Source organism: Pituophis catenifer, unplaced genomic scaffold (genome assembly GCF_029215685.1).
Source record: "Pituophis catenifer annectens isolate HBS135680 unplaced genomic scaffold, rPitCat1.0.hap2 SCAF_7, whole genome shotgun sequence".
Taxonomy (NCBI): domain Eukaryota; kingdom Metazoa; phylum Chordata; class Lepidosauria; order Squamata; family Colubridae; genus Pituophis; species Pituophis catenifer.
In genome coordinates, this window is record NW_027256887.1 from 125,765 (window position 1) to 133,308 (window position 7,544).

The following is a 7,544-nucleotide window of genomic DNA, read 5'->3' on the forward strand; positions in this document are numbered from 1 at the left end:
TTCCCTAGGACCTCTCCTGGCCTGCAGCCCCCTGGCTCCCCTCCGGCTTCTCACCGCTGGTGCTCTGCGTTCTTCAGGGCTGCCTGGGATGGGCTGAGGCTCATCTGGAGAATTACATGTCTGCCTGTGGCATATCTGGGAGAAATAAGGCTTGATGTTGGCTGTTCAGCCGACCAATGCAGGAATCTGGCATCTGACGGGCAGATTTGATCCCCTCTCCTGGGGAGAATTGCAGGTAGGCATGGCTGCCTTTGGGAAAGCAAGGAGAACAGAATGGATGGAGATTCTTGATCCTGCTTTCCCTGGCATGCATCTCTTGCACCTGGCTTAGATCAGCAGTCAGGCAACTACGAGGCATCAAGGAGTCACCCCGTCCTCCATTCAGCTGTCCTTTAAAAATGTCTAAAGCAGGGGCGTCAAACTCAAGGCCCGCAGGCCGGATCCGGCCTGTGGGGTGGTTAGATCTGGCCCGGTGTTTCTACCAGCAAAAATGGAGTTCGGGAGGGCCGCCTGCGGTGCTCCCAAGCTCCATTTTCGCTGTCAGAGGGTTGCAGGAGGCCGTCGCGGCTGAAAACGGAGCTCAGAAGCCAGTTTTCTCTGGCAGAGCGCTCAAGCTACCACATGCACCCCTGACACGAGTGCTGTCGAGCTGGCCATGCCCACCCTGGCCACCTCCACTCCAGTCCCCCAAGGTCAAACGCAACCCTAATGCGGCCCTCAATGAAATCAAGATTGACACCCCTGGTCTAAAGAATCTCTTATTTGTGGTAAGCCCTGAATTACGGAACCTCCTTTCATTTCATCTAAGTAATAGGCAAGAAAAGGCATTATTTATGATGCTGAAAAGCTAGCAAGGACTGTAGTTTCTCAGATAAAGTGTAATGATTATTCTCAAATATTAAAATGTACTAGCTCCACAGTGCTTTTATTTTTTATTCCTTTTTCTGTGTTTGTGTGCAAGAGGGTAAACGCATTTGTCTCTTCTGCTGATTTTAGATATGCAAACACAAATAACATTTTCCATTTAACTCCGCTATACTGGTATTTATTTGTTAATGTTTTGATTTTTGCAGGGGAGAGCCAGAAAAGTCTTATCATTTTTAATCCTTTCTCACACCAGAATTTATTGTCAAGAAGGGGAAATAATCTGAAACAATGTCAGAACCAAGGTTTACATGTAGTGGTACTAAATCATCAGCATTCGCTCTACTAAGGATAGTTTCATGCCTTTAACCAAAGAAGACAAAGGGAAAAAATTCACCTGTGGCTGTTATGATTGTTACTCTCCTCCTTCCAGATCTCCTTCTTTAGAAATAGAATCCTTTTTAGTCATAAAACCTAACTAGTTCATCTGAAACATGCCATATGGGGAACAATTTTGACTAATACTCCTTTGCTTCCCTCCTGCATTCGCAGCAGATTTTGAGAAGTTATGGAGCTCTGAAACGCTAAGATCTATTTTTAGTTCTCTCTATGGATAGCTGATACAGAAGGAGATTTAATGTAATGTGTCAGCATGGGGGGAGGGGGTGTTTTTAACATAAGAAAGGGGATTTCATGAAATTCTTTTGAATTTTTACCCATTGGTATTTAATTTCAAATTGGAAACATTAAACCTCTTCGCTGCTTCTTAGTATCTGGCAGAAGATCCATATTGGCTATTTCAATAACTCAGAATGGAAGCACAATTTGAACAACGTAGCATCTTTAAATAATCACAACTACGGTAATTCATTCAAAGGACTTTTAGAAAAAGAGGGCAGGTATTTTAAATGGGTGCCAAAGCACACTGACAGTGACGGCATTGGGAAGATTAATTCTAGAAAACTGAATCCTGATAAAGGCAACATAATAATTCCACTCAGCAAGAACTGCTTGCTCCCTCTTCATTCATTCCCTTGGGAGTACTTGACACTATGTCATAGAAGTTGTCACTATCTATGTCATAGAAGGTAACTATACACCAAGCTTTATGGAATAACTTGATTTAATTGTATAAAATGATAGCGTGCTTCTGAGAACAAGATAGTAGCAGTAAACAGCAGGGAATAATTTTAGCAGCTTTCAATAGACACTCATCGCCTGTTACAGGTAAGATACAGAATGCTGAATTAGATCTTGGATGGATCAAAGAGGGCAGAACATTATTATGCTATTTTACTTTAGATGTTCAGAATTACTTTATGCATGTTTATTTATACCCCGAATCCCTGGGGTAGGGGTGGGGGGGACACTTCAAAGGGTGGCGTTGAGGCAGATAACTGTACATTCCTTCCTTAAGGGAAGACGAGCTGGGTATTTATGAAGCCCTGGAGGTAGAGCAAGCGTTCTCTGATAGTCACAGGAGCAACATCTGTTCTCTTCCAGCACTTTATTTTATTCAGACAGAAGGAGGGAGGCAGAACATTCATCATCGCTGAGCTATTTGAAGAGCTGCACCTGATTTCTCCCTCCCCATTTGTCTCAATATCCCCACCACTTCTACTTAGATCATCTGATCCAAGTTTCAGCAAAGCAACTATAATTGTAAGAGCAACAGCTCCAAGTCTTCTGCATTTCTCTATTTCATCTTAGAAAATCAGTTTTACTGTTGTGGGATAGAGCTCAGCTTTATTCTCAGAGAGAACTAAGGGAGATGGATCTTTGCAGGCACGAGGGAACCCGGAAGAAGCTAGAAGAAAGCGGGAGCTAATCACACCTGCCTTTTTGCCAAGGAAACTAAACATGGCTAAAAAAAAAAATCAAATGCATTTGTGTGCTAAATGATGAGATGCCCCACCCAGTTCAGAAGGCGCTCTCTTATTTTTGGAAAAGAGTTGAGAACTGTCACGAGTAGATCTGCAGCTCTTGAATTCCATATCACCATGAGCCACTTTAGGGCAGCCCCTTGTCCGAGCTGTGAACCATTTCACCTGATTTCACCCCTACCTGCAGCTCTGGCAGCCACTCTAGCAGAAGGGAGCTGCTCCTCTCCCCTTCCACCTTCTCTGCTGTCTGGAGTGGAGCTCTGGCTCAGAAATCCAATGAGGCAACCCCAAAGATGCATTTGGAGTCCAGGAATAGACTCTGATCTGAATCAAAAACACCTGTTGGTTTTGTTTTTTTTTAATCCCTTCCTGTGCTTCTGAGGGCCTTTAAAACCCTTGTAAAGGATTTATTCTGGAACACCTACCACCCCGAGCTGTAAAAAAGTTTGTATCAGAGTTGGGAAAAGCTGGCAACTCCAAGTGAATTTTCATGCTGCCAGAAAGAGAATAACTTCTCTAACCTACCTCATTTCCAGTCTTGGTCCACAATGAACTCTCAGTCCATTGGGAATAACTAGACTGTGATAAACCTGTGCAGGAAGACACAGCACCACAAACATCTGTGGGAATAGTGTATCCATGCGCAATAGACAGACAGGCGGACAGGAATAAAGAAATGAGAATTTTTCCTACATTCAATATTCCAAAAGGCAAAAGAACAAATGGGAGATTTGATGGTCTAGCTCTTTTCCCCATAATGAAGTAAATTTGTATCTTATTACTAAATATGGTAACTGTCTATTAGAAAAAAGATGATATAATAATTATGTATATAGAACAGTAGGCCATCCAAGTGGATTATGACCAAATACATACACACCTAAGTTTGCTTGTGAAGGAGAGAACTTATGTCTGAGGATGGACATATTGACAGCTTGTTAGCATTTTAGACATATTTCCAATCAGTTTCCACATCAAAATGCATTAATGCTCACACACTTGCAATTATATGTTTTCTTTCAATTCTAATATTCTTATTTTAATAAATCTTCCTAATATATGGATTTTGGGGACAAATTTTGTGTCAGGAATTGTTAGAAAAAATGTGAGAAGTGCACAATCCGACAGTTAGGTGCCTTGTGCCGATGGCATGTATTAATCCCGCAAATGGTAATGGGATGCTTCATTAAAAAAACAAAACAAAGATTACACTTATAGATGCGTAGCTTGGATCCTAAGATTCTAATTATTTGAAAATCCTTATTTTGATATGCTACTTTTCTGATGCAGGTATTATTTGCCTTCTTTTGTATTACAGGAACCTTCCTCCTAAGCCATCCTTCAGTTTAAAGTGGGACATCTCCGAATCTCTATTCGAGGTGACCAAGGCTTTTTTTCTTTTCACTTTCTTTTCCATTGAAGAATTAATTTCCCAGCCTGTAGCAGCAGAAAAACATCAAGAAATGAAGTGTTTTCCTAAATCCACAGACATGTACAGCTGACATCTTTTTAAACAAAACTAGCTGGCATGTCATTTTTTATCAGGGTTTAGCCTCTGGTTTTGCTAATCCTTGAATAATAATCCTTAATCCACCTGATATTTTAAGAAAAAAGAGAAAGATAATGCTTTCTGCACTAGTGCCCTCTGCCACAGTGCCACGGCTCAGAAGGTCACTTAGTTAAAGACTGAAGTGGGTTTTGTTTTTTAATGCACAATTAAATGCAGTTTTATAAATAGACTTGCTTAGAAAGAGCGTAAGTGGCAGCCTGCCACAAGAAACATCAATGTGCCTGAGTAGTTTCAGCAGGAGATCGATACAGCTTGTCTCATCCTCCAGGGAAGAAAAGGATGGGTTGGGCGCAAGCAGCAAGACTCAAAGCTGAGCTCGTCACTTGCGCCGTTTTGGGAGACTGGCAAAAAGAGACCCCCAAGATGGCACAGCGGGAAAAACCCCACAAGTTAAACACAAGACATCCCCAAATGCAAAGGGAAGAGGAGGATCGGGTCTACCTGATCTGAAATGGTATTTTTGCTTTGGACAGAAGAATAGGAATTGTTGAGAAATACAGTAAAATACTTTTAGAGCTAGCAGAACATGATCTTAGATTTCAGTGCCATAAATACTTGTGGTACAATAGACTCACAAAGTTAATGCAGACGTCAAAAATCGCTATGTTAGTCATGCTGTACTGAGATTATGGAATAGATATAAACCCAACCTGTGGTCAAAAACAACTTTAGCTATAACAGACAAAGATAAACGATTAACATATTGTTAGGGGCTGGAATTTTATCAAGGGGAATATAAAATAGAATTAAGACAACCCTTGATGACATGGGACATAGTTGCAGCCATCAGAAAGACTTAAAGTAGAGAAAGAATTAATGACATTGAACAACGTAAGACAAAATTCAAAATGGAAATGTTCATTGAAATTTGAAACAAACGGGTCAAAGGATGTATGACAGTGATCTGAAAACTTTAGTTATACTATACAGATGGAACAATGGGAAAAATGTACTTAAAAGTTAACATAAATTTACATTATGTCACAGCTTAAAGAGATTTTTTATAAAATGAAATACCATTGGTATATAGAACAGGAGAAAAATTATCTAGAATGTATGAAGTTACTTAACAGTTATGTTGGAAATGGGAACAAAAAGAAGAGTTCTTTTATTATGCCTAGTGGATGTGTAAAAAAGCTAGAAAATTTGGGCTCAAATAGATGCAAGGGATTCAGAGGATTTTAAAGATTAATATTCAATTGAAACTCTTACTTTCCCACCTGGAATGGATGAATGAATAGTTAGAAAAGAGAAACGGAACACTGTTTTTATGTATAACAACTGCAGCAAAATTAGTGTGTATACAAAAATTTGGCAACACCCCCAGCCAAGGAACAGTTGGTGAAAATGACAGAGCTTACTGAAATGGCTCCCCGGCTTGCCTGATAAGAGAAAAGGCAATGCCTGCCTTGATTGGCGACTGGAAACCCATTATGGGCTTTTTGCGTAAAAATGAACCTTCTGAGTTATGGTTTTAATGACTAGACAGTATAGAATATAGAAAGATGAGAGTCATGATGTAACCTTAGAGAAAGAAGTTAAAATATAATGGTACTTATAACTACTGTAAAGAAAATCAGAATCTACTTATTTATTTTGTTTACTTTTATTTATTTTTATTTATTTATTTTTCACATTCCACCTCGGACGTTTCGCCGACAGATGGCAGGTTGAAGTCCTCCATGACCATAAGCCTGGGGGTCTCCACCGCCATCTCAGCAATCACGTTGAGTAGCTCGGGCAGGGCAGCCGACACGTGGCAGGGAGCCAGGTACGTAATCAGCAAGCCCATCTGCCTCCCTTGTCCCCACTTCACCAGGACAGACTCACATCCGGCTATCTGAGGTGCAGTGGCCTCTCTTGGGGCGAGACCCTCCTTCACAAGAACTGCCACCCCCCTCCCCTCCCCTGGGCCCTTGGTTGATGGAATGCGCAGAAACCCGGTGGGCACATCTCAACGAGGGGGACCCCCCCCTCCTGGCCCAGCCAGGTCTCCGCTTTCCCTATATTTTTCAGTTCCAACTGCTGCCCCCCTATAAATGAGGTGAAGCTACTCAGGAAATACTATTTCAGTCAACAAAATTGTTGACAAAACCAAGAAATTGCTTGGTTACCCAATCATGTCGGAATCTGCTTCTCTCCGCTCCAATCGATTTAAGAGTCTAACATTCTTATTTCTCCGCATGAGAACAAATAGACTCTCCGTCATCAGAGCTCCGTTCTTCAAACTAAGCACGGGGATAGAATCCCTATTGGCAATAGGTGTTGCAACAGGTCCAACTTATTTTAGCTTATACAAATATTGAACTTGCTGTAGGATCTCTTCTGGAATTCAGCCAGAGAATTTCTTATTTGAGTAGACCGCTCCCATCTTCTTTCCTTGATTTTCTACTTAGCTGCTGATCCTGATCAAGGCTCCTTTTTTACAGCATTGAATGCAAGTACTTACCTTTAAAAGGAAGGGGGGTTATATTGTAGTTCTTTTTCATTATGATTTATGAGATTGGTCTCCTCCCATAGGAAATCCCAAACCTTCTAGTTGCACAACTCTAAGCTGCATCATTGGGTGTTGCATGGTACAAATTACTTCATTTCCCCCTTTTAATTGTTAGAAAAGCATCACGAGACATGAGAGCCTCCCTTTCTTCAACCCCACATGGGGTGAATGGAGTTTGTGGGTGAGGGTTCCCTGGACACTTAGCACTGGGTGGCTACATTTCTGTAAACACAAAGAAGTAGGTGAGACGAGACTTGAAGCCAGAAAGCTTTGGGAGAGGAAGTCTGAGACTTCAGCCTTCTTTTTACCTTCTGCTCCTCAACAGTTTTGTGTCCAACTGAACCTGGAATTCTAGAAGAGGCATGATCACTATCTAATATTTAAGAATCAGAAAGGATTCAAGGGTCCATACAAGCTTAGCCCCATACAACATTAAAAATGCACTTCATGTCAAGATGTACAAACTTCAATTGTTATATATACTGGTATATATGAATTAAAATTATGATAAAGCTGCTCAGAGGCTGAATGTGGCTGCTTGGAGGGCAATTTCTCACAGGAAACATTCCCACTGCTTTTTACCGGGCGATACGAAGCCCAGCATTTCTAAGACATGACAGTAGGCCAACTCACCTGAACACCTATTGGTGATGAAACACTTTTGTGTCCCTTATGCAGGTTTTCTTTGCACAGGTGGTGAATATGCTCTTGCTGAGCAAAAGGAGCCTTA